We start from the raw sequence: 27268 nt of genomic DNA, 5'->3' as shown, positions 1-27268 counted from the left end.
AGGCCTTAGGACCATATGGCCTTAGGAAAGCTGAAGGATCAGCCTGGGAACTTGTCTCTTCATGTAGTCCCTAATAAGACAATAAATGTTGTTTTTAGAGGCCTTTCATAAATGTTTTGTGCCCTTTCTCAATAGTAGACAGAATTACAAGAGTAGAGGGAGGGTGCATATGTGAGGAAGTCCTTTTTCTCTCCCATTAGTACTCTGAATAAAGGTATGGAGCTGGAGAAGGGAGAAGAGTGAAGGGTGAAGGGCCGGGGACAAAGCTCTGATCCTGAGCTACCCTTGGGACCTACTAGCGGTAGGAATTTAGAGCTCTCCTCTTCTTTGGTCCTGGGCAGGGTTGGGTTAGAAGTGTTCAAGCTGACCAGGGACAAAGGAGTGCCAATTTTAGCCTCATACAAAGTCAGCCTTAAAATCTGGGTGAGTCGGGGAGTGGATATACAATGAGGCAGGGATCTGAGAATCTGGTTAAGTAGGATATCTTTCTGCTTGAACAATTCTTCTGAGTTTAGCCAAGGAACAGTTCCTACATCTTTAGTTTCTCTGCGGTTCTACTCTACCCACCTTCCCCACCCCAACCATAGAGCTGGGCTCCAATCAGCGTGTGATCTGGATCTGTAGACATCCCATCAGGATCAAAAGAGGTCCTGGGAAGCAGCCCTCCTGGCTCCTGCCCCAAGATTCCTGTGTGAATGAAATTAGCACACATGTAAATGATCAAAATGTCTTTATTTAAATAATTCTTGATGGAAGGGCTTATAAGGAAAAATGTAAAATTTCCAGATGTGACGAGGGGAATTTGCTTTTTCTTTTATATTTACCCTTTTTCTCATCTAAAAATCCTGGACAATGGCAAACTAACATTCTTGAAATAGGGATACCTGGCTGGATCAGTTGGTACAGCATGCTACTCTTGATCTCGTGGTCGTAAGTTCAAGCCCATGTTTGGTGTAGAAATTACTTGAAAATAAAAATCTTGAAATATCCTGAAACTAGAAAAAAAATCCTTCAAATACTTAATTATTTTATGAGGAAAAATCTAGATTAATTCTACCCAGGTTGCTACAAAGAAAAGAGATTACATTAAGCTAAAGTATGAAGTTGAATGTGAGGTCACTGTTGTTTCTTTTTCTGGTTTTGGTGTTTTTGCATTTGGGATTTTTGGTTTTTGTGCTTTTTGTCTTTTTTTGTGACAGAAACTTAATAGTTTAAGCATAAAGGGTTTGAGCAAATTAAGATAGCTTCAAATCCAACAGAAAGGTGAACAGAGATTTTTCTATTGAACATCAGAGAATGGCTCTCAAAGCACAGTGCAGACTGACACACCAGGACAGACCCTGGCAGCAGTCAGAACAGACTGAATCAGGTGGCCACCACCACAGCTAATCGCCACCCCTAGTGAGTGTTCTAATGCCCGCTAGGCCTCTCCAAGGGCTTGTGAGGAATGTGTGCATGGAATAATCTTCATGCACTGTCAGAAGGTAAATGCTGCTTTCGTGCTAACGCACAATCTGGAAGAACTCAGGAAAATTAGGTTTATATACTTGCTATGGTACAATTCTGCTCACCAGTTCATAGCCTAGAGAAATTCTCTCACAGGTCTGTAAGGGACTAGTATAGATGGTGATGGTGACCGAGTGGCAATCTGAGTGTCCACTGGGGACAGCAGATGGGTAAGGAGTGGCAGAGACTCATCAAAGGCTAATACACCAGACTGGGAAGCAATAGATCAAAGTCCATGTAAAGATCCTAGGAATTGGCAAATGAGTGCAAAATGATAAATAACATACAATCTAATAGTTTTTACATGAATTGAAAATAGAAGCACATGGAAAAATAAATCACATGTTACAAGACTGGTTGATAGGAAAATACACATTTAAAGTAAAATAGTATGCAGTGGAAGAAGGGAAAGCAAATAAGGGAAATAGCTTATAATGCACACGATTGCATTAAAATGGATAGGGTTCAGCAAAAACACTACTGAGAATGTGACTTTAAGTCAATCCATTTGCCCAAGAGGTATGAAAATCATAGCAATTTTGGATGTTCCTTTCAGGTAGTTTAGTGTAGACAAAAATAGAAAAATTACAACTCTAAGTAGGTATGAGGCCCCCTTTTCCCTACCCTGCCTCACTATCCTCTGCTCACTCCTTACCTGATACACGTGCGTAAGGCCCTGGTTCTCAGTCCATCGCTAACCTGAAGGAGCTCTGCGATCTCGGATTATGATCCGGCTTCACCGGAGTCTCGTCTCCACTGCCAGGCAATGCCTCTGTGTTAAGGGAAGAGAATTAGTTTAGTAAGTGTGACTCGTCTAGGCTTGTCTGCAACCGTCTATGTCGGGTGGAAGCTGTCAACACTGGACCAATCTCCCCACCCACCAGCCAGGCCTCGGCCTGATCCAATCATCAAAACCCAATTTCAGCAGCGGCTCCCAGAATGACGCAATTTTCTCCTTAATCCTACGGAGCTCGGAGGCACTTTGCAAGGCAAATGAGGATCCGCCCCCGGGACTGGGACCGTCCTTCGCACGCGCCGGGCCCCAGAGCAGCGCCCCGACCCGAGCTGGGTGCCCCCCCCGCCCCGGGCGGCTCCGGAGGCCGAGGCGAGGGATCCCCGCCGGCCGCGGCTGGGGGAGCTGCCTCGCGGGGGCAGGTCCAGAGCCGCTCCTGCCCCCGGGCGCCCGCGCACTGCCGGGGGCTCAGCCGCGCTCCTGCCGGCGCCCCCAGGCCTGCGGGGACGGGCGCCGCGGTGCGGGCGGGAGCCCCGGGCCCCACCTGCCGGGGCCAGAACCGCGGCCGAGCGCGCGCGTCCAGGCCCGGACGGCCACGGAGCTGCGGGCACCGCGACCCGAGGCGGCGGCGGCGGGCCCGGATAGGGGACACCCAGCGCCTCGGCCCGGGCCCTGCAAGGAGCCTGCGACCCGCCCCTGGAAGTTCTTCCTGCCATACAGAACCTTCCTGATTTTTCCTCTCCTGGATGACTTACAGATTTTTTTAAGTTAGGAGAAAAACGCTCTTAATGGGATCTATGATGTGCCAAGGAACTTTTACCTCTACTTACACTTGTCACGGTTCTCTTACTGTGTATGTATACAGCAATTGAACCCTCCTTCCTACTTTCCAGTGTGGGCTTACCTCTCAGAGGGTGGCATCAGGCTCAATAGGAATATAGGTGGCCTTGGGGCAGGAAGAGCTGGAGGTGAACTAGAACACTTTGCCCGAAGTCAGAGGTATTCTTGGCGAGGGAGGGAACAGCAGAGGACACCTGGTCAGGGGTCTGTCTCCCTTGAAGCTGAGTGTGACCCTCCAGCTGAGTGCGGACAGCAGATGTCAGCGTTCCTTGAATGTTCTGGAGGATGCATTAGCAAGGGGGAAGGTACAGGTTAAGTTTAGGGGGATAAATAGAAAAAGGAAGACCTTAAGCCTTGTGCTATCTGAATTGACAGCTGTGGGGTTCCAGGGCATCAGCCCCAGGTCAGACAATTCTAGCAGCTACAGAATCCGCCTCTCCCGCCTTCTCCTGGGACCTGCCTTGTACCAATATCCATATGGACTCTAGTAAAGATCCAGCAAACGTGAAGGCTCCTGAGTGCAGCCATTTGGCGTGGTGAGGCTGTGGCCTCGGAGTCTTAGATGCTGCAGAGAGTTACTCTTTCCTGTTGGTGTCCTAGGAGAAAGATTTCTACTTCTTCAGTCCTGCAGCCTGCACCCTACATGGAAATGGCTGCGCTGGGAGATGTGAAAAAGCTTGTAGTAAGGACACGTTTGTCTTTTAAATTTTTCTGTCCCCTCAGATGTTAGAAATCAAGACCCAGAAAATGGGCGCTGGCATTAATTTAGTCTTCCTATGAGGACATTTCTCCTTTCGCACAGACAGTTCTACATTTCAACACAAACCATTCTTCACTATGATGAGGTTATGTCCCAATAAACTCATCATAAGTTGAAAATACCAGAAGTTGAAAAAGCATTTTATACGTCTAACCTACTGAACATCACAGTTTAGCCAGGCCTACCTTCACTGTGCTCAGAACACTTCCATTAGGCTACAGTTGGGCAAAATCATCTAACACAAAGCCTATTTTATAACAAAGTGTTGACCCTCTCACATAATTTATTGAATGCTATACTGAAAGTGAAAAACAGAATGCTTGTGTGCAAACACGTATGAGAACAGAATGGTTGGAAGCACGTGGGTTCCTGACCCTCGTAATCATGGGAGCTGTGGGGGTCACTGCCCAGCATCACAAGAGAGAATCGTACCATGTATCACTAGCCTGGGGAAAAAATTCAAATTCATAACTCAAAGTACAATCGCTATGGAATGTGTATCACTTTAGCACCACCATAAAGTCAGAAGATCATAAGTCAAACCACCGTAAACCACAGATATCTGTGTAGAAGAGCTGGAGTCTTGCGATTGCTTCAAAAACGAAGACAAACCCACATTTGCCTTGCCCGCCTTGCAGAACTGAGTAAGCACGCTCGGTCATTGGGATCAGAGAATGGAAGTAGGTGGTCAGGGGCACCTGGGTGGCTCAGTGGTTGAGTGTCTGACTTGGCTCAGGTCGTGATCCCCCGGTCCTGGGATAGAGTCCCACATCAGGCTCCTGCTGGAGCCCTCTGCCTGTGTCTCTGCCTCTCTCTTTCTGGTCTCTCATGAATAAATAAAATCTTAAAAAAAATAGTAGATGGTCAGAGAGGAGTTGGAGTGGCTTTGTGGTTTGGATGTGGAGGGAGCTTCCCCATCTGACCGGCCTCCCTTCCAGTCCAAAAGTCTCTCTTTCTGCTCTTCTTCCCCTCCCTCTCGTTCAGATTTCTTTTTTTTAATAATAAATTTATTTTTTATTGGTGTTCAATTTACCAACATACAGAATAACATCCAGTGCTCATCCCGTCAAGTGCCCCCCTCAGTGCCCGTCACCCATTCACCCCCACCCCCCGCCCTCCTCCCCTTCCATCACCCCTAGTTCATTTCCCAGAGTTAGGAGTCTTTATGTTCTGTCTCCCTTTCTGATATTTCCCACACATTTCTTCGCCCTTCCCTTATATTCCCTTTCACTATTATTTATATTCCCCAAATGAATGAGAACATACACTGTTTGTCCTTCTCCGATTGACTTACTTCACTCAGCATAATACCCTCCAGCTCCATCCACGTTGAAGCAAATGGTGGGTATTTGTCGTTTCTAATGGCTGAGTAATATTCCATCTTTTAACGACAAGGAGGCAGGTTGGCCTCCACAGTATGGAAAAACATGAGTCCCATAGGGGAGGAGTGGCTTTTACCCTGCATCAGCCCTGGGACCGCCAGGTTTGAGGGCCCAACAGAATCAAGTTGTGGGCAAGAATGGGAAAGATCAAAGAGGACATGAGCTTGGAAGACAGTGAAGCATGGGAATCCAGGCGCAAGAACTAGAAATTGCAAAGAAAAGAAAATCTCAGGGAAAAAAAATGAGATGAGAGAGGAAATGATCCAGGTATAGAACAGTTTCAGAATATGACTGAGAAAGGCTGACAGAAAACAATAGAATGAGGAAAAGAAAAAACAGCACCATAAAAGGGCTATTGTTGAAAGAAATTCAACAACAGGAACTGGATCCCGTGTGTCTCTGGGACTGTAATTGTTGAAAATTAGAGTCGTATAGATCTTGTTCCCCTGTTACACCTGCTGAATTTCTGAATTTCCACTGCTCCAGACTCGTCTACCCGACTATGTATCCCAGGGCCCAGAGCAGCTATCTGCCTTGGGCGCCAAGGAAATCCCAGCCAGTGCCCGGAACACTGGAAGAGAGGACAGACATGCCAAAACCAGACAGATGACTCCAACTCCCATGGGACTCAAATCACTACCTGGAGAGTTGGCAAAGCACAGGAAGCCGACAGACTCCCTTCCAGGTATACTTTCCTGGCCAACCTGCTCCAGCTGGTCCACAGACAGCTTGAGAGAGTCCTCAGAACCGGGACCTTGTGAGCACCTCCTTCCTCTGGGGCCAGCTAGAAGAAGACACTGCCAAGGTTCCTCCATCTGATGGAGTGGGTTGACTCCTCCTTGTCTTCCTGCTCGTGGGCAGCTGCCACCTGTCATTTGACAAACAGGAACTTTGAGATCTCAGCTTGGAAATCTTGATTGCATCTCCTTTAAAAATATTCTCATTAAAAGCTCTATTATTCTTCTTATTGGATCTTCCTCTTAAAAAATTATGGCTCGGGATCCCTGGGTGGCGCAGCAGTTTGGCGCCTGCCTTTGGCCCAGGGCGCGATCCTGGAGACCCGGGATCGAGTCCCGCGTCGGGGTCCCGGTGCATGGAGCCTGCTTCTCCCTCTGCCTGTGTCTCTGCCTCTCTCTCTCTCTCTCACACTGCGTGCCTATCATAAATAAAAATAAATAAATAAAAATTAAAAAATTAAAAAAAAATTATGGCTCAATTAAGATATCTCCAATTTGCTCAGTAATGATGTAAGAAGTTTTTGTCTTTGTTGTCTTTATAAAATTTTTGTTCTTTTTTCAATAAAACTGTACACAAATGCCAGCGTCTTTTTGTGTGTGTGTGTGTGTGTGTGTGTGTGTGTGTGTGTGTGTATGTAGGGGAACTGGACAGCTGTTGGAAAGGGATGCAACTTAGGGTCAGTGTGTAGCTCAATGAGGTCTTATCTGGGGTCCATGACACTCTGGGTTTGAGCAGCAGGAACAACCAAAAATCACCTTTGGATAGGGACTATGAGTGAGTGATCCTGGTCATTAACTGGAGCAGCTGCCACCTTGCTGGCCTCAAAGACAGCCTTGAGATTTGGCAGATAGGACAATAGATGAGAAAAGAGGGTATTGGAAAAATACAATTGAGAGGTAGTCCTTGGGCAGCACGGGTGACTCAGCGGTTTAGCACCGCCTTCTGACCAGGGGGTGATCCTGGAGACCTGGGATTGAGTCCCACGTCGGGCTCCCTGCATGGAGCCTGCTTCTCCCTCTGCCTGTGTCTCTGCCTTTCTGTGTGTGTGTGTGTGTCTCTAATGAATAAATAAATAAAATCTTTAAAAAAAAAAAAAAAGGTAGTCCTTGGGCAGGCCTAAGATATTTTTTTGAAGTCTACATTAGGGGCTCTCTCTCTAAAATAAAGTCTTTTTTAAAAAAAAATTTTTAAGGGATCCCTGGGTGGCGCACTAGTTTAGCACCTGCCTTTGGCCCAGGGCGCAATCCTGGAGACCCGGGATTGAAACCCACGTTGGGCTCCCGGTGCATGGAGCCTGTTTCTCCCTCTGCCTGTGTCTTTGCCTCTGTGTGTGTGTGTGTGTGTGTGTGTGTGTGTGTGTGTGACTATCATAAACAAATAAAAATTAAAAAAAAATTTTTAAGTAATCTCTATACCAACTTTGGGCTCAAACTCACAACCCCAAGAGTAAGACTCCCATGCTCCACCGACTGAGCCAGCCAGGCACCCCCTTCTTTATTTTCTAAGATATCACACCACGTTTCCCCCTGTTACAAGATTCTCTGCACCACCCTTCCTGGAGTCAAGGCTATAACTTACCCAGGAAGTAATGTTTACTTGATCTTTCCACGGAGAATTGAAAGCGTTGTTTGTATCCACCTATTAAACCCAGGATGATATTATTTCAGTCCTGTAACTTCAGTCAATTCCAATTCCTTCGATTAGGGCTAGCCTGAAAAACATAAATCATACTACTTTGAGCAGTTGATATACGCTGGAGACACTGGTGAGCCTTTCCTTAAATACTTCAATATTTTTGGTTTAATTTTTACTTCTAAGAAGTGCAAGTTAAAAAAAAAAGACAATTGTTGAAGATAAGAGATTGCCAGAAATTCCATCTTTACTTTTCACTTTTAACCTTACTGTTTATTTTCTTCTTTCCAAATTAATAACTGATCACCAGGAAAGGGGAATGAAATGTGGATAAATAGTCCCTGAATGGACTATGGTAGATAGTCTACAATCCTCCTTGCCAATGACCACAGACAGAGATGAGAGCACAACTTCTTATTAGCAGCTCTAAGGTCCAAAACTTCTTAAAGCCTAGTCTTTTTATTTCACAATTCAGTCCACCAACTATGAGGTAACAAAACAGATCTGAAGTAAATATATATCAAGCTCTTTATTACAATCATCATGAATATTTTTTAACATCATGATTAGTAATGCTACGTTACAGAATGCTACCCCAGACCAGGATGGTCACAGTTATAATATCTCAGAATATGCACCTTCTAGTCCACTAAAATCCTCTGCATTCTGAATTCTAAAGCACATCTGTCCCTAATATTTCACAAATACTATTGAGGTACTATGTCTTTCCTAGTTATATATAAATATGAAATTATACTATACATTACGATTTTAAGATTCATCAATTTAGCTATATGTACGACTTGTTTTTCCAATTGCTACAGACCGAGTTCTAGAATGAATACAGGACATTTTACAGAAACCTCACAGTTGCCTCCAACCCCTCTCCCTCACAAACAATATCGAGATGAGCAGCATCTTGTAGGAATCCCCAGGGACCTAGAGGAGACCCTTTCTGTGATATGGGTCCAGGAGTGGGGTTTAGAGGAACAAAGGACACGACCTTCCACAAACACTTCCATCATGCCTTTCAGAATTAACAGCAATACCAGCCTTTTGACAGGTCTATTCACTTCAAATCCTTACCACCAGAGCAATGAGTCACCCATGTTTCTAACTTATGTCTACTTGATAGTTTCATAGTTTTATTTAGTGTGTTACCTTCTCAAGAATGATTTGCGGCTTCTCTCCATGTTCACTTTAGCCATTCTATATTAACCTTCTATTTAGTGTCATCTATCACTTTTCATGTATCCTTCAATGAATGGAAGCTTTTCTTCTTTCCATAAACTGTCCCTTTTCCCAGCCATTGTCCATAGTGAAGCATGTCGGGATTTCCACATTAAGCTACCAACCTTCTTCTCATCCTTTAGTCTTAGCTGTAGGAGATTCTCCTACTGAAGCCGATCCTGAAGCACGGTTCTTACCCAGGAGCTTCTCTAATAATTTCTGACTCTCACTAACAGTGGGACCCACGAACAGGGGGATAGAATACAGGCTACATGGCCCCTAATTAAAAGGAAACACAGCACCACATATGAAGTATTCTTGTCCCTAAAAATTCAGTCTAAATGCAATCACATCACTAAATCTAACAATATACAAGAGTTATGAGGGGGACGCCTCAGTGGCTCAGTAGTTGAGTATCTGCCTTCAGCTCAGGTCATGATCTGGGATCCAGGATGGAGTCCGGCTTCGGGCTCCGCATGGGGAGCCTGCTTCTCTCTCTGCCTATGTCTCTACATCTCTCTCTGTGTCTTTCATCAGTAAATAAATAAAATCTTTAAAAAAAGAGAGAGAGAGAGAAACAGGGATCCCTGGGTGGCTTCGTGGTTTAGGGCCTGCCTTTGGCCCAGGGCGTGATCCCGGAGTCCCAGGATCAAGTCCCACGTCGGGCTCCCGGCATGGAGCCTGCTTCTCCCTCTCTCTATTCCTCCCCCCTCTTGCAGTCTTTCTCTCTCTGTCTCAAACAAATAAAAATAAAATCTTTAAAAAAGAAAGAAGAAAATCTATTAAAATGAACAAACAAACGTGTTTTACAGGAAAGAGTTGGGGAAAACTATGGTACATCTGAAAACCCAAAACTATGTAGCCCTTCAAATGAAATGAAGTAAATGCTTTTGAAAAGCTGTCCTACAGTACCACGAACCCAGCACTGGGTGGGCTGCCGGCTCCAACAGCAGGACTTGGAAGAAGTGGAAAAGCCAGGCTGGAGAGGAAAGCGCTGTGGCTAAGCCACCAGGTTCAGGTTAAAGGGGGCAGAGTTCCAGGATCCCTGCCTGAATGGAAATCAGGTCACAGGACTCTCAGCTTCCACCAGCAATGACCTGTCTCAGCGTTTCTGGGTCCCATTCAGCCACATGGTCTAGAGAACTCAGGAAAGCTTTACAGGTCTAACTGATTGGGTCATAGCATTACGTGGTCATAGCAAGTTTACTTGCATCTTCTGAGAAGCAAAATGAAACAAAGGAACAAAGGCTTCCAAGGAAGATATCTACACCTGCCCTTCCTCTGTTGAGCCAATGCCTGGAGATTATTTTGCATACACTCCTTCCTTTTTCTTTTTTTTTTCTTTTTAATTTTTTTTTAATTTTTATTTATTTATGATAGTCACAGAGAGCGTGAGAGAGAGAGGCAGAGGCATAGGCAGAGGGAGAAGCAGGCTCCATGCACCCGGAGCCCGATGTGGGATTCGATCCCGGGTCTCCAAGATCGTGCCCTGGGCCAAAGGCAGGCGCCAAACCGCTGGGCCACTCAGGGATCCCCAACTCCTTCCTTTTTCATTCATGAATACCTACTAAGTGCCTACATTATGCTACATGGTGATCAAGGCCCTGGAGATACAGTGATTGACAACACAGATGTGAATTATGTGTGATGTGCCTGACACATTCATGGGAGGAAACAAGCAGGAAACATGCTCACAAATTAAAAAAAAATATATATATATGTGTGTATGATAAGTACTATCAAGAATATTAAACAAGATAAGAAAGACTGTAGCTGGGAGGGTGCTATCTAAGCTAGGGCAGTCAAGGAATTGTCAGATATGGCGGTGTCCTTTCAACTGAGATCTGAATAATGTAATGGAGGAAGCCGTGCAGAGTCTGAGAGAGGTGTTATCAGAAAGAGAGAATATAAAGTACAAGGGCTCTGAGTCTAGAACAAGTTTAATACAATCATGAACAGATAGAAAGCAACTGGTGACCCAAGTGGGAGGTATCTGGACTGGAACCATCCTGTCCAAGAGGGCTTCTTGGCCTCCAGACAACCGTAAAATGTGATTTGGATGAAAGATGGAAATTTCAATTCAGTTTCAATTGATTGCTGACAATAAGACTACTCAGATATATGATATTGATCCAGTATATTATGAGATTGGCCAGAGATGTACCCAAGAGATTGGTAAGGGAGATCCAACCAATTGTGTGTAAAGGTGTGTTTTTGCATTTTCTTCCTAAGTGTATCAGATTATATTACCCCATATCATTTGGGCTGCTTAGTTTCTAAATTATGACACACTAACGTCTTCCAGGACAGAATAGAAAAGAAAAAATGTGTAAGAGCAAAACATTGTAAGTGATCTTTCAAGGAAACTTTCACAGTCACTGGAGACCAGTAACATTTTGATTTAAGAATAAGTGTAACTTTAGATTGTATAAATCAAGATTCCCTAATAAAATCTCCTGACACAGTGAGTAGTTTCTGGTTTGGGGAGTTAGATGAAACCAAGGCTGCTCAGCAGGTTTCTGCCTTGGGAATGTGAGTCCCCACTGCGAAACCCCACTGCTCTGGGTGTGACAGCCCCCCAGGTACCACCCACTCTGTACAATGCAAGTGAAATACACTGTTCACACCTGGGAGATACATTCTGCTCCTTAGCCCAGGAAATGCTGAAGCCACTTTCCTGGGGTCACCACTGGAATCCTCAGTGATCCCTTGCCAGTTGGGCTTACTCTTGCTCTCAGGGTCCATCCTCCAGACACCTAGAGACCACCCCTAGGAATTCACATTTCTGGAGAGAGTTCCCATTCTTGTTTTCAAGGAAGGCTTCACATGCGCTAATGTAAGTATTTTTTGTCTCTTCCTTCTCTAGACTTGACGTGGCAGTCAATTGCGGAGGTTCACTTCTCTGGATTTAGCACTCCAGGGGGTGCCTCTTTTGTTCCTGGGTTTGTTTGTGGGGTTTTTCCAGTGGAAAAAGGCGGTTTTAAAGAATGGGGCAGTGTCCTCGGGCAGAAAGAGCTGCTGCCATTGAACTCTTCTGAGGCCACATTATTTTTCCCCATATCTTACCAAAAATGTATATCATTTTTTTAATCTTCCTTAAGAGCAAATTGAATAGGTTATATATCCACTCAGTAGCCACGTGATTTTGGATAAGTCTCTCCAGGTGGGAAAGTATTGGTTGTTGTTTTTTTTTTTTTTTTAAGATTTTATGTATTTACTTAGTTGAGCGAGAGTAAGAGTGAGAGAGAGAACAGTGGGGAGAGGAGCACAGGGAGAGGGAGAAGCAGACTCCCCACTGAGCAGGGAGCCCCACGGGGCTTGATTCTGGGGCTCAATCCTCAGACTCCATCCTCAGACTCCATCTTCAGACTCCAGGATCATGACTTGAGCCAAAGGCAGATGCTTAACGGACTGAGCCACCCAAGGGCCCCTCCAGTGGGAAAGTGAATGTGAATGCTTGGCCGTGGTGACTATAACACACAGAGCTGTGGGGTGTCCCAATGGGGAGCTACATTACCAGACTAAACACTTGCAAAGCAGCCCCTCATGCAAACAAATTACTCAGATTCTGCAAAGCTACATTTCCTTACCAGTAAATTGTACATAATAATAGCTAAATAATAAATACATAAATAAGATACTAAAAATAAAACTTATCATATAGTACCTATCATATATCCATTCTTCATAAATATCAGTAGAATTCTTTAAAGTGAATAGCATTAGAATTCTTTTATTTTTTAGTTATTCTTAATATTCTATAATCAAAATGATACATATTTCTTTCCAAGTGAAATAAAACAGGGGGATCCCTGGGTGGCTCAGCGGTTTAGCACCTGCCTTCGGCCCAGGGCACGATCCTGGAGACCCGGGATCGAGTCCCACATCAGGCTCCCTGCATGGAGCCTGCTTCTCCCTCTGCCTGTGTCTCTGCCTCTCTCTCTCTCTCTCTCTCTCTCTCTCTCTGTGTGTGTGTGTGTGTGTCTCATGAATAAATAAAATATTTTTAAAAAAGAAATAAAACAGTAAAGTATAAAGTGAAAGCAGAAGTTCCATTCTCACTTTCCCTACCGCCCAAATGATAAGCAACCACAATGGATATATTTTGGAGGCTTTCTATAATTTTACACAAATGTAAACATACTATTTTTACTTCCCTCCAAAGAAATCCTATTATAACAGGAATCAACAACTTGTCATTTATCAATATTTTGGATATCTTTCTTTCTTTATTCAAAAATACTGTCCCTCTGGGCACAAGGTGGCTCCATAGTTGAGCATCTGCCTTTGGCTCAGGTCGTGATCTCGGGGTTCTGGGATCAAGTCCTGCATCAGTCTCCCGGCAGGGAGACTGCTTCTCCCTCTGCCTGTGTTTCTGCCTCTCACTGTGTCTCATGAATAAATAATAAATAACTTTTTAAAAACAATTGTGTCTTCTACTTAAAGCAGCATGGTAACCCAATTTATAAACTGTACTCTAAAAGACTTTCCTAGATGTAAACTTATCTAGAGAAAATAAACCTCTTTAAAATTAGTTTACTTATACGGCACAATAATGGTTCAAATTAGAACCACAATATTTACAGGAGATTTGCTGTATGCACCACATTACACCCTTCCTGTCAGGCAGGTGGAACCACAGCTGCCACCTACTTGTGCTACCAGGGTGAGAAAAACAACTGTAGTTTTCTTCTTATGAAACCTGCATTTTATCTGATCTCTTTCTCAAAAACAAAAGATTAGCAATAAGAAGGCAGTCAGTCAGCAAGACCGTCTCACCAAAGCTGTCGCCTAAGATCCGAGAGATAGGACAACATGATGGGAAGAGCAGAGGGGCAAAAAAATCAATCAAGAAACAAATGTTCTTATGGTTTCATTCATATGCAGAATATAAGAAATAGTGAAAAGGACTATCAGGGAAAGGAGGGAAACTCAGTAGGGAAAAATTAGAAAAGAACAAACCATGAGAGACTCCTAACAAACTGAGGGTTGCAGAAGGAGAGGCAGGTGGAAGGATGGCGTGATTGGGTGATGGGCATTGAGGGCATTTGATGAGATGAGCACTGGATGTTATACCGTATGTTGGCAAATTGAATTGAAATTAAAAAAAGAAAAAATTAAAATAAAAAAAATAAATAAATTTTTATTAGAACAGAACCGCAAGGGCAGCCCGGGTGGCTCAGCGGTTTAGCACCGCCCTCGGCCAAGGGCCTGATCCTAGAGACCCAGAATCGAGTCCCACATCAGGCTCTCTGCATGGAGCCTGCTTCTCCCTCTGCCTGTGTCTCTGCCTCTCTCTCTCTCTCTCTCTCTCTCTGTGTGACTATCATAAATAAATAAAAATTTTTTTAAAAAATTTTAAAAAAAGAATAGAGCCACAGAAAAGAAAGAAAGAAAAATAAACGTTCTGCTGCTAGGCCTAGGATATTTTCCCTCAGAGTCTGTCTTGAGGTACCTCCTAGTATCTTCAGATAGCTTGTCATCGGCACCAGTGTTTCTTGAATTTCCTCTCTCCCACCAAACACACAAACCAGATGAGGGCTTGTTTGGTATCTGTCACCTTGGGAACTCAGAGGAGGTCCAAGGAAGAGGAGTCTCTGCATTCCCAGGATGGGGCAGCGGGCAGGTGGGAGGGAGTCCAGTGACCATGGAGGCCCAGACAGCTGGGCTATGTAGGCTGATGGTTTTAGAATCAGAAGTCTGCTGTAGTCATTCTTCAAATTTCTCACCTCTTGACTTTCAAAACTTACTTTATCCCTTCTGCCTCTTTGTCCTCATTAAGGAAAACAGGGTTTGGTTTGGTTTGGTTTTTAATGATTTCATGTGTTCATTTGTGAGAGAGCACATGCACACAGGTGGGAGGAGGGGCGGAGGGAGACAGAGAGGGAGAAGCAGATTCCCCACTGAGCAGGGAGCCCGATTCGGGGCTCAATCCCAGGACGCCCGGGATCACGACCTGAGCAGAAGGCAGACGCTTAACCGACTGAGCCCCCCCGGGACCCCGGGAACAGGGTTTAATTACAGTTCCCACCCTAGCGATGTGTTTAGAGGGTGCACTCCCTTAGGCATACATGCAGCACCGTGTAAAGTCAATAAATGTTAACTGGGATTTGATGCCAGTTGCTCTTTTCCAGCAATTCTGGAAGGGCAAAGTGTCCAACTCTATTAGCTCTGTAGTACTTGAATGCTCCGGGCTTTCTTCCCCAAGAGCTATTTCCTAAACCCTTTCCATTCCTTTCTTTTCTGATATATCCATCCCCCCCTTTCCATCTTTCCCTGTCACCGAGATTCACCGCGTCACCCTCACTGGTCTGAGGCTGTCGCTTATCCTGTCACTGTTGGCCTTTCTGGGAGAATTGGAAAACATTGTTTACGTCCATCTGTTTGACTGCAGGTTGATATTCCTGTTACTACAGATTCAATTCTGATTTCTCCAACACAGTTAGCTGTGAAACATACATTCTAGCACCTGAGGAATTGAAGACATTGGGGTATGTTGGAGGTGCTCGGTGCCTTCATTTAAATACAATAATTTTTGGTTCCAAGGATTGTATGTAAGAAAAGTGACAATCACTGAAGATAAGAGTTTGCCAGAAATTAGAGTTTCTTTTTCCTCTACTTTTCTGTTTTTGTTTCCAAAACACTGACTAATCAATGGGGGTTGGAGAAAGGGATAAATAGCTCCTGTATAGGGGCAGCCAGGGTGGCTCGGGGGGTTAGCGCCGCCTTCAGCCCAGGGCCTGATCCTGGAGACCCGGGAGTCCCACGTCGGGTCCCTGCATGGAGCCTGCTTCTCTCTCTGCCTCTCTCTCTCTCTTTTTCTCTCTCTCTCTCTCTGTGTCTCTCATGAGTAAATAAATAAAATCTTAAAAATAAAATATCTCCTGTATAGACTGAGACAAGGAAGTATTCTACAATCCTGCTTGCCATTAAACACGATAGCCTGTGGAGTACAGTTCTATACTGTCTCACTAGATATTCTAAAGTCCAAAATTTATTAAAGCCTGAATTCCCACCCCCCAACCCATACACAATTGGCCCCAAGACTATTTTCATCAAAGCAGATCTGAAGCCAAGTGAAGGCGTATTATGCTCTTTATTTCTCCCAATTAACAGAAATAGTGATACTTTCCACAATGGAAATACCATGTTACAGACTGGTACCCCAGGCAAAGGTGCTCAGGGTTCTATCAGGATGGGCACTCACTTGCCTGTGTAAAATTTTCTACATTCTGAATTTTACGCCAAACATGCCCTAAGTATTTCTTAAAAACTGTAGAGCTTCCTGTATTTTTTCTAGTTATATACAAATACTTTATCATGATCTAGGGATGCCTGGGTGGCTCAGTGGTAGAGTCTCCCTTCGGCCCAGGACATGATCCTGGAGTCCCGGGATCGAGTCCCACGTCAGGCTCCCTCCATGGAGCCTGCTTCTGTGTCTGCCTGTGTCTCTAATGAATAAATAAATAAAACCTTAAAAAAAATCATAATCTAAAAAAAAAAATCATAATCTAGATACCATTGTGACTCTCTTTTACCTCTTAACATCCTTAATATCCAGCCAACTTTTATTATGGCTATAGTGACTGCTCACTTTTTTTTTACCAACCATATATGTCATTTTAAGGGGAATGTTTATTTCCAATTTCCTATGATTAGACATTTCCCAGTTTCGACTCTTTAGCTTAAGTTATCTTTATCGTATGAAATGGTGAAATATATTGCTAAAAGTTAAATTTATATGTTGTATAAAGTTCTGTGTGTTATAAAGTTAGTTCATTTAGCTTTATTGTCTTCAAAATACAGTAGCAACAAATTCAACTTGAAGTATATGAGAGTGTCTACTGCCCTACACTCTTAATAACATGGGGTATCAACAACTTAAAATACCTATGATAGGTAAAATATATATCCCAATTTTAAATTTCTATTTCTTTAAATTTGGAGCGGTTTTATATGGTTTGTAGGAACTTTTGCTGCATTAATGATATTATACCTCTTGAGAATTATTATGTAACTACTTTTCTTCATCTGGACTAAACTTTAAAGTAATGTGATAGCCAGCCTCCAAGATGGCCAGCAATGGTTCTGGCATGTACACGTTTATGTGGTCCCCTCGCACATTGTTCTGAGATTGATCTGTATGATCCATAAATATGATGAAAGTCGTGACATATCACTTCTAAGTTAGGTTATAAACAATGCTGCAGGTAAAATTTTGGCTTACAAGTAGTTATCTATGTATTGTATAGAATTTGTAGCTTTGGGTGTGTAAACATTCTTCACATATAGAAATGTTATTCTGGTACAAACTTCTATTTAATAATTCACTCCTCATTAGGATTTTAAGATTAATCAATTTAGCTCTATGCGCAACTTGTTTTTCCAACTGCTACACGCCGTGTTCTAGAATGAATACAGGACATTTTACAGAAACCTCACAGTTGCCTCCAGCCCCTCTCCCTCACAAACAATATCGAGATGAGCGGCATCTTGTAGGAATCCCCAGGGACCTAGAGGAGACCCTTTCTGTGATACGGGTCCAGGAGTGGGGTTTAGAAGAACAAAGGACACGACCTTCCACACACACTGCCATCATGCTTTTCAGAATTAACAGCAATACCAGCCCTTGACAGGTCTATTCACTTCAAGTCCTTACCACCAGAGCAATGAGTCACCCATGTTTCTAACTTGTGTCTTCTTGATAGTTTCATAGTTTTATTTAGTGTGTTACCTTCTCAAGAATGATTTGCAGCTTCTCTCCATGTTCACTTTAGCCATTCTATATTAACCTTCTATTTAGTGTCATCTATCACTTTTCATGTATCCTTCAATGAATGGAAGCTTTTCTTCTTTCCATAAACTGTCCCTCTTCCCAGCCATTGTCCATTGTGAAGCATGTCGGGATTTCCACATTAAGCTACCAACCTTCTTCTTTTCCTTTAGTCTTAGCTGTAGGCAGTTCTCATACTGAAGCCGATCCTGAAGCATGGTTCTCACCCAGGAGCTTCTCTAATAATTTCTGACTCTCACTAACAGAGGGACCCATGATTAGGGTGATACAATACAGGCTACATGGCCCCTAATTAAAAGAAAACACAGCACCACCTATGAAGTATTCTTGTCCCTAAAAATTCAGTCTAAATCCAATCATACCTATAAATCTAACAGCATACAAGACTTATGAGGAATAAAAGAAAAAGCAACACATAGCAATCAGTCAGTCAAATCCAGAATGTGGATGATTCTACTGGATACATTACCCTGCTTTTTCAGAAATGAAAGGCAAGGAAAAAAAGGTGTACTGGGAATCATAAATCAAGAGTGTCAAGAGATATATTAACCATATGCAGTACATGAATCCTCATGTAAAGAATTCAAATATAAATAGGTACTTTTGAGGATGCCTGGCTGGCTCAGTTAGTAGAGCATGGGACTCTTACTCTCAGGGTTGTAAGTTTGAGCCCCACTTAAAAATAAAAAAGTTTTTTAAAAAAAATATTGGGGTGCCTGGGTGGTAGTCAATTAAGCATCCAACTCTTGGTTCCTGCTTGGGTTGTGATCTCAGGGTTGTGAGATTGAACCCTGGGTTGGCTCCATGCTCAGCACAGACTCTGCTCAGGACTCTCTCTCTCCCTCTTCCTATCCCCCCAGTGCTTGCGAGCTCATGGGTGCGCTGTCTCTCTCTGTCTCTCTCTGTCTAAAATAAATAAATATTTTTTTAAAAAAAGATACTTTTGAGGCAACCAGAAGAGGATGAAATGAGTACTGACTGCCAAATGGTATTAAAGAATTCCTGTTAAAGTTATAAGATATGATGATGGCATTATGAACAAAGTCTGATCTGTTCTACATAAATGCTATAGTATTGACAGGTACAATGATAAGATGTTTCTGATCTGGTTTCAAGCTTTCTACCTGAGGGGCCCCTGGGTGGCTCAGTCTGTTAAGCACCTGCCTTCTGCTCAGATCATGATCTCAGCTTCAGGTCGTGATCTCCAGGTCCTGGGATCTAGCTCTGAATTGGGCTCCCTGCTCAGCAGGGAGTCTGCTTCTCCCTGCTTCTCCCTCTCCCTTTGCCCGCCCCCCACCTCATGTGCTCTTTCTCTCTCTCTTGCTCAAATGAATGGAATCTATAAAATAAAATAAAATAAAACATTCTACCTGAAATCTGGGACACATAGATCAAATGAGATTGCCAAAGGTCGATCATGGTTAAAGACTGGGCAATAGGGAATCCCTAGGTGGCTCAGCGATTTAGTGCCTACCTTCCACTCAGGGTGTGATCCTGGAATCCCAGGATTGAGTCCCACATTGGGCTCCCTGCATGGAGCCAGCTCCTCCCTCTGCCTGTGTCTCTGCCCCTCCCGTCTCTCTCTGTCTCTCATGAATAAATAAATAAAATCTTCAAAAATAAAAAGAAGACTGGGCAATACATAAGGGTTCCTTGTACTTTTTTCTCTATTTGTACATAGAGTGTGTACTTGAATTTTTCCAAATAATATTTGAGGGGCACCTGGGTGGCTCCATGGTTGAGCACCTGCCTTCGCCCAGGGCATGATGCTGGGGTCCTGGGGTCCAGTCCCCACATTGGGCTCCCCGCAGGGAGCCTGCTTCTCCCTCTACCTATGTCTCTACCATTCTCTCTGTGCCCCTCATGCATAAATAAATAAAATCTTTATAAATAAAAATAAACAAATAATAAAATAAAAATTTGAATTAAAAAAAGGACCACATCCAAAGGTGTCTGACACATACCAGGATAAATTCATTCAAACTTGAGCATTCAGACAGTGTGTTTATGATGAAAAATCGTGTGCAAAATAGATACATGTGCAAAATATTTTCAAGAATCTGTTTGGGCTGCCAATGTCAATTCAGTAAATTTTAGCATGAACATGCTAGGATTACCTTGCGTCAGGATTCTCCCAGAACTTTAGAGCCAAAGGTAATCCAAGGAGACACTCTGTCAATATTTACACTCGAGTCTATTGCCTCCTTGATTCTGATCTGCTATTCCTGTTATGTACTTTTACTAATGCACTTTGTCGGTACTTGATGCTGATCATCCTTTTTTACTGTTTCATTATTCCTCATCTATTATTCTATAACTGCCTATTTTTCTCAATCCGTGGGGAAAAAAAAACATATTCAGTACCATTTCTTTCTGGTCTTTAAACAGATAGCCTGATGCACATGGAGTTGGCTGTACTCAAGAGAGCAAGGTCTCTTGACTATGTCTTTGCGCTCTCACTAGTTTGCAAGGTCTGTGAAGGCTGCAGGCACTTTTTCATCTTTGTGTGTGTGGCTCCCATCACAGCACCTACAACATGGAAGACTCTCCCAACTTGCCTGTTAAATGTTGATAATCATCAAATTTCATTACGGTAAGCACTAATATCTGAACGAGAAATTCCATTTGTGTCCATCAATGTTGTGGTACACTGACTCAGATGAAGAATGTATTACAACACAGTCTCATCACGGTTAAGAGAAGTAAAAATAACGCACTTACAGAATGAGTACATCAAAAAAGTTGCCATTTTACATTTGTTCCCATTGAGATCATCTTTCTGTGCCTTGTAAAATCAGTAATAATGATATTAGGAACAACTGAGGAAATTATTTTTTGCCAGACACCGTCAAAACTTTAACGAGTACTATCGAATGCATTCATGAAAGCTACCTTGTGAAACAAGAACAAATTTGGCTTCCTTTTCAAATATTATAAAATAAGGCCTAGAGAAATTAGAAAACTTGCTGAGGGTCACTTGTTTAGAAAGACACAGAACTCATCTTAACTCGGCCTTCCTCTGGAGCCTGAGATCTCGGCTTCTGGCTGTTACACACATGCACACCTTCTGAAGGCCTTTCAATTTAGCAACTCAGACATAGAAGTCAAAGCTGGGAGAGTGAAAGACCCCGCTAGGACCTGGGCAACTACTCCTTCCCTGCTCCTCATTGACATCTCAGATCATCCCTGAGGGGCTACCGGCCAGCATTACTCTGCTGGCAGTACAGGGATCTAGTCTCTGCTCCAGGATTACCAGTAGGATTCCGAGCAGTAATAATCTCTGTATAAACCAGGGTCCCCTTAAATAGTCCTCTCCCCCAAGCCCAAAGTACTTATTTTCAGCCACTATGCCAATCTATTAGCCACAGAGTTTGACTCAGGATAATTTCAACCAACATGATAGGCTTTTATGCTAATATCTCTAATTCCATCTTCTGTTGCACTTTGCTCCTAAGCTTCTTGTCACCATCCTGCTTCTTTCTATCCATTTAGGACTGTTCAAGAGGCCAGGAAATCACTAAACCCCATGGGCTGGCAGCTTCTGAAGCCACCGCCAAGACTTCCACTGGGATATGCTTACCCATCTGTGGGCTGCTATGCTGGCACTGCCCAGTAACAGATGTGGAGAGCCTGGAAGACCCGAAGCGGGGCGCCCCCACCCATCAGGGGACCCATGAGGAGGGGCACCCGGGTGGCTCAGTGGTTGGCCATATGCCTTCAGCTCAGGTTGCCATCCCAGAGTCCTGGGATTGAGTCCCACATCGGGCTCCCTGCGAGGAGCCTGCTTCTCCATCTGCCTATGTCTGCCTTTCTCTCTGTGTCTCTCATGAATAAATAAAATTTAAAAAAAAAGGAAACCCACAAGTAACCCAAGGCACCCCCAGACCATCCAGACCCACTGAGGAGCCTGTAGCCACCTGCCTCTTTGCGGGGGCGGGGGGGGGGTTCCTTGAGACTGCTTTGTACATTTTCCTCTTTTTCTCAATTCCCACAGAAGGGAAATTCTTCCTCCCATATGTTCCTGGTTTGTCTATTGGAGAAGGACCAGGTTTAGGGGTGGCTGTGGGGATGCTGTTTCTAGGCAGGACTCTTGGTCACCTGGCTTTGCTGGTGGGGGGGCACCCAGACATCAGAGCCACAGAGGTCAGGACGACCCCTGGTCAAACTTGCTCTCAAGTACTGGGCCTCCAAGAGGTCCAGCAGCCAGCAGCCCCAAGGACTCCATTCAGCCAGGGAACTTTCCTGCTCCACTGTGCTGGCCCTTCTCTCCAACTTCATCTCAGGGGCCCACGGATCACTTCAAGTTGTTATGCTGCATCTATAGTATCTATAGCATCTCTCACTTTCTTTTTTTTAAAGAGATAAATTAAGGGAAGAACTTTCTTTTTTAAGATTATTTATTTATTCCGGGGGCGGGGGGCAGAGACACAGGCAGAGGGAGAAGCAGGCTCCATGCAGGGAGCCTGACTTGGGACTGGATCCCGGGTCTCCAGGATCACGCCCTAGGCTGCAGGTGGCGCTAAACCGCTGCACCACCAGGGCTGCCCATCTCTCACTTCCTAAAAGCCCCAGGTAAGCTTTGGCTTCTCAGGGCCAGGGTTCTGTCTCTCTCTCAGGTGCAGACAAAAATCCCAAGAAGTGCTCCTTCGGTCTCACACTCTCCAGATCTGGATTTGATATGTGAGCAATGGAGTTCACAGACAGGAAGAATCCTGGGGTGCTGTGGGAAGGCAGATGTGGCCTGGGCAAGGGGAAACAAATCACAAGCCACCACCCTTGACAGTGTTGCCTTTATGCCCTAAGGTAAGGAGTGGGTGTGCTGGCTTCAAATCTCCACTCTGGACTGCTGGTCTTCCAAAGCACTCCACCTCTTTATAGGAAAGGGAATGGAGGGATCCCTGGGTGGCGCAGCGGTTTTTGCCTGCCTTTGACCCAGGGCATGATCCTGGAAACCCAGGATCGAATCCCACGTCAGGCTCCCGGTGCATGGAGCCTGGAAACGCAGGATCGAATCCCACATCGGGCTCCCGGTGCATGGAGCCTGCTTCTCCCTCTGCCTATGTCTCTGCCTCTCTCTCTCTCTCTCTCTGTGTGACTATCATAAATAAATAAAAATTAAAAAAAAAAAGAAAGAAAGGGAATGGAATTAGTTTATTGGCACTTTTCTGGGGTTCAAAGGGAACAGTGGCTTAACAATTCCCAGCACGGTCATCAGTGTTAAGTGTGTGCTTAAGTATAATAACTCTTGAAATCCTTCTTCTGCCATTTCTCTAGAACAAGAAAATTCACTGGGATTTTGTGCTGTGTGGTATGAAAGTTCGGACTCTCTTGCCCTGGGTTAATTCTCTGCTTCCTTCACCTCACCTCTTCAGTTCCAGGATCCCACCTTGTGCCCACCCTACCCTCCTCTCTGTCAGGATTTCCTGGGCCACCGTGGCTGATGTGGATGCTGTTGCTAGACTCCTGTGAACATCACGTCTGCAGGGAACTGCAAAGTACCTGCTTATCCACCTCTCTTGGGCCACAGGGTGATATTTTGGCCTTTTCAGTCTCAAAAAAAAAATATTTAAGGGGATTGTTTTCAGTAAGAGCTAGCTCACCACTCTAGGAACTGTTAACTTAGATGTGTGTTGGAGACATAAATTACTCAAAGTCCTTCATTTTCTTTTTTGGCCTTTTTTTCTTGGGAAGTGTGTTTAAGAAAAAAAAAATGAGTAAAGATGGGATATAAATTATTGTTCAGAATTGTTTCTTTATCTCATCCAGAACTTTTTCTGGAGTGATTCCAATAGAAACACTTCGTGGAGGGGAGGGGAGGGGGTTAATAAGTAAAACACATCTTGAATTCATTGAGAGAATAATAGTCCCCTAAAAACTCTCTTATCAGCAGCTGGTCAAATTCAGAGTATAATCCACATTTTAGCAAGGCTAAAATCCTAACAGTTATGCCAACCTACCCCGCAAAATGTAAATGGGACTGCAAAATTCACTGGGCAGCAAATCTACCCTGAATGAAGTTCATTCTTTTGCTAATGCCGGTTGCACAAATATACTTAGGAAGAATCGGTTACCGGATGCTGTCCATCTATTTCATTCAGAAGAAAAGTTTTTAATGGGAAAACTTCACAACTTCCCTCCTTGGGGCAGAATGGGATTGGGATCAGGATAAGAAACATAAAGTTGAGCTATTGTTGAATCCTTTGCCTGCAGCTCTGCAGGAGCTGTGGTAGGACAGCCTCTGGGACTTGCAGTTCTGCATAGGGTAAAGCCCCAAAGTGGCCATCACTCAAGAGGAGAGACCCTCTACTCCCTCAACCCCTGGCTCTGCTGAACCCTCAGGGCAGGGCTGGATGCGATACAAAGTCCCTGCTCTCTGGGGCCCTGGGAGTGAGGGGGATAGAGACAGAGACAGAGCCAAGCCCAGAAGAGGCCCCAGCTCCTGCCTTGGAGCCTGAAGCACCAAGGGGAGGGCTGGTTCTGTCCCAGCAGGCTATGGGAATTACAGAGGCCACCTTTGTGCAGCGCACAGCCTGGGGCCCCAGGGGTCTCCCAAGACTGGGGTGCCAGTGGACCCTGGCTGGCTGCAGTGGGCCCTGGGACTCTGGCTCCAATCTGCCAGGACCTCCTGCAGCCAGGGACCCTTGAGGGCTCCAAACCCAACCTGCCTTCTGGACTCTTCCTAGGTTTATTTTTATTTTATTCGGTTTAGTTGTATGTTATTTAAATCCAATTAATTAACATAGAGTGTATCATTAGCTTCAGAGGTAGAGTTCAGGGGTTCATCAGATTCATAGAACACCCAGGGCTCATTACACCCCCAGTTACCGCGGCTCCCCTCCCCCCTCCCCACCCCTCCAGCAACCTTCGGTTTGTTCCCTATGGTTAAGAGTCTCTTATGGTTCGTCTCCCTCTCTCATTTCCTCTTCGTTTATTTCCCTCCCCTGCGAGGCGAAATCACCTCCGTTTGCAGTAAAGAGAATTTTCCAGGATTCATCTTTACAATTAATTGTCGTTCAGGGAATTGAGGAACTGTTTCTCCATTCCTTCTGCAAAATATCAGAGTCTGAAAAATCATTCTTACCCAGGGGCCTGGGTGGCGCGGTGGGTTCAGCGTCTGCCTTCGCCTCGGTCACCATCTGGGGGGCCTGAGCTCCAGCGCCTTCCCCCGGGTCACCGTCTGGAGAGCCTGAGGTCCAGCGCCTTCGCCCCCCCGCCCCCGTCACCATCTGGGGCGCCTGAGGTCCAGCGCCTTCGCCCCGGGTCACCGTCTGGGGGGCCTGAGGTCCAGCGCCTTCGCCCCGGGTCACCGTCTGCGGGGCATGAGGTCCAGCGCCTTCACCCCGGGTCACCGTCTGCGGGGCCTGAGGTCCAGCGCCTTCACCCCGGGTCACCGTCTGGGGGGCCTGAGGTCCAGCGCCTTCGCCCCGGGTCACCGTCTGGGGGGCCTGAGGTCCAGCGCCATCACCCCGGGTCACCGTCTGGGGCGCCTGAGGTCCAGCGCCATCGCCCCGGGTCACCGTCTGGGGGGCCTGAGGTCCAGCGCCTTCGCCCCGGGTCACCGTCTGGGGGGGCCTAAGGTCCAGCGCCTTCACCCCGGGTCACCGTCTGGGGGGGCCTGAGGTCCAGCGCCATCACCCCGGGTCACCGTCTGGGGGGCCTGAGGTCCAGCGCCTTCCCCCCCGGGTCACCGTCTGGGGGGCCTGAGGTCCAGCGCCGAGGCTCCGGCTCAGCCGCGGGGGAGTCGGCTTCTCCCCTGCTCTTCCCCTGCTCGTCCTCTTCCCTGTCACTCCCTCTCTCTCTCCAGGTAATGAAGTCTTAGAAACTTCTGGCCCAGGTGAAGGCGCTTTTGCTCACGTCGGGCTGGGGCTGCGGGGTGGCGCCACCCAGCTGGGGAGCAAAGGAGTCTGCGGGCGGAGGGGCCCGAGGACCCGGGGAGGGGGGAGGGGGCCTCGCTGCCTCCTGGTGGGATCTGGCGGGTGGAGGAATCATAAAGGATCCCTCACTGGTCTATTTTTTAACGGGGGAGGGGGGGACCCAGGAAACAGGTTATCTGATTCGGGCGAAATTGCCAGCCTGTGCGCCCTTTGCGCCCACCCCGAACCTGGGACCCGGGCGCCGTGGGGGTGGGGGGCCCAGCTAGCGCTGGGGGAGCCGCCTCGCCTCAAGGCCCCTCTTTCCACTTGCTGAGGGCTGGGAATGTACTTTTTAAAGGTCACCCACAGTCCCTGGGCGGCATCAGAGGTGCCTTTTCCACCTCCGTCCTTGACACCTGTGAGCACTTGGCTCCACCGCTCAGAGCAGCGGGCAGGCAGGCGGGAACCACGGCGGTTCTAGCGGTTTCCTGCGGAAATGTGAGGCGGGTAGCTGATTCCCGGCTCTCTCCCAGCTGGTGCATCAGGTAAATTACATCTTCTAAAGCCAAAAGTGTTGTGAAGTGGCCATCTCTTCCAGCACTTTCTTTGTACAACAGCACTCCTCCTGCTGTTGTCTTGTAGGGTGCTAGCCTGGGGTGCTTCCCCATCCACTGTGGTCTCCCTTTCTACCTGCCCACGCCCACCCTTTGTAGCTGGGCAGCGGGTCCCGCCACCTTCTCAATTACCACTTGGGAGCGTGCCTTTGTTGTGCCTGGCCACGCTGATTCTTATAGGCCCCACTTACAAGTATACAATCACACCAAAATACTTAGTAAACCAAAATATTTAGTCCTGGGGCATTCCAGAAGCAGAGCATAGAAAGAGGTTTCCTGCCCAGCCAACTGAGAATGGGTGTCTGCTGAAGTAAGAGGAAAACAAAGACTAGGGGATATCCTGGAAGCCAAGGAAATAGGCTCCCTAGGAGGACCCTGAGGATGCAGAAGTCTAATTGTGGAAATGAAAATCCCATTGTAGAGGTTTAGGAGAGGAAGGGAAGGTGGAGATGATGAATATAGGTAGCTAAAGTGACTTTTTTTTTACTATAAATGTATTTTTTATTGGTGTTCAATTTGCCAACATATAGAATAACACCCAGTGCTCATCCCATCAAGTGCCCCCCTCAGTGCCCGCCACCCAGTCATCCCCACCCCCCGCCCACCCCCCCTTCCACCACCCCTAGTTCCTTTCCCAGTTAGGAGTTAAGGGAAGGGAAAGGTGGAGATGATGAGTATAGGTAGCTAAAGTGACTTTTTTTTTTTACTATAAATGTATTTTTTATTGGTGTTCAATTTGCCAACATATAGAATAACACCCAGTGCTCATCCCATCAAGTGCCCCCCTCAGTGCCCGCCACCCAGTCATCCCCACCCCCCGCCCACCCCCTCTTCCACCACCCCTACTTCCTTTCCCAGTTAGGAGTTAAGGTGACTTTTTTTTTTTTTAAAGATCTTATTTCTTTATTTGAGAGGAGACAGAGCACAAGGGGTGGGGAGGCAACGGAGGGTGAGGGAGAGGGAGAAGCAGATGGCAGGCTGAGCAGGGAGCCCTACTTGGGCCTCAAACCCAGAGATCCTGACCTGAGCCCAAGGCAGCTGCTTAACCACCTGAGCCACCCCAGCGCTCACGAAGGTGACTTTTTAAAGATTTTCTCTTGGAAATAATCTAAACTTTGCAGGAATAGAATATAGAAATCCAACACACCTTTTATTCCTATGCCTCCGTTTTCAATATGCCACATTT

At 45.7% G+C, this 27268-nt stretch overlaps 2 long non-coding RNA genes across 2 annotated transcripts; one reads left to right on the top strand and one right to left on the bottom strand.

The window, feature by feature from the left end:
• Positions 1 to 735: 735 nt before the first annotated feature.
• LOC102153493 lies at positions 736 to 25870 on the bottom strand. The gene is made up of 6 exons (XR_005358511.1): positions 24697 to 25870; positions 7538 to 7670; positions 5862 to 6089; positions 3144 to 3357; positions 2162 to 2278; positions 736 to 995 (listed from the first exon to the last, which is right to left on the bottom strand). It is a non-coding gene; the product is annotated as an uncharacterized LOC102153493 (long non-coding RNA).
• LOC119871550 lies at positions 11452 to 22041 on the top strand. Its single transcript, XR_005358512.1, has 3 exons — positions 11452 to 11657; positions 20004 to 20208; positions 21108 to 22041. It is a non-coding gene; the product is annotated as an uncharacterized LOC119871550 (long non-coding RNA).
• Positions 25871 to 27268: the final 1398 nt, after the last annotated feature.

Source organism: Canis lupus, chromosome 4 (genome assembly GCF_011100685.1).
Source record: "Canis lupus familiaris isolate Mischka breed German Shepherd chromosome 4, alternate assembly UU_Cfam_GSD_1.0, whole genome shotgun sequence".
NCBI lineage: Eukaryota > Metazoa > Chordata > Mammalia > Carnivora > Canidae > Canis > Canis lupus.
The sequence above is the reverse complement of the archived record's forward strand: the minus strand, read 5'-3'. Positions and strand labels throughout refer to the sequence as shown.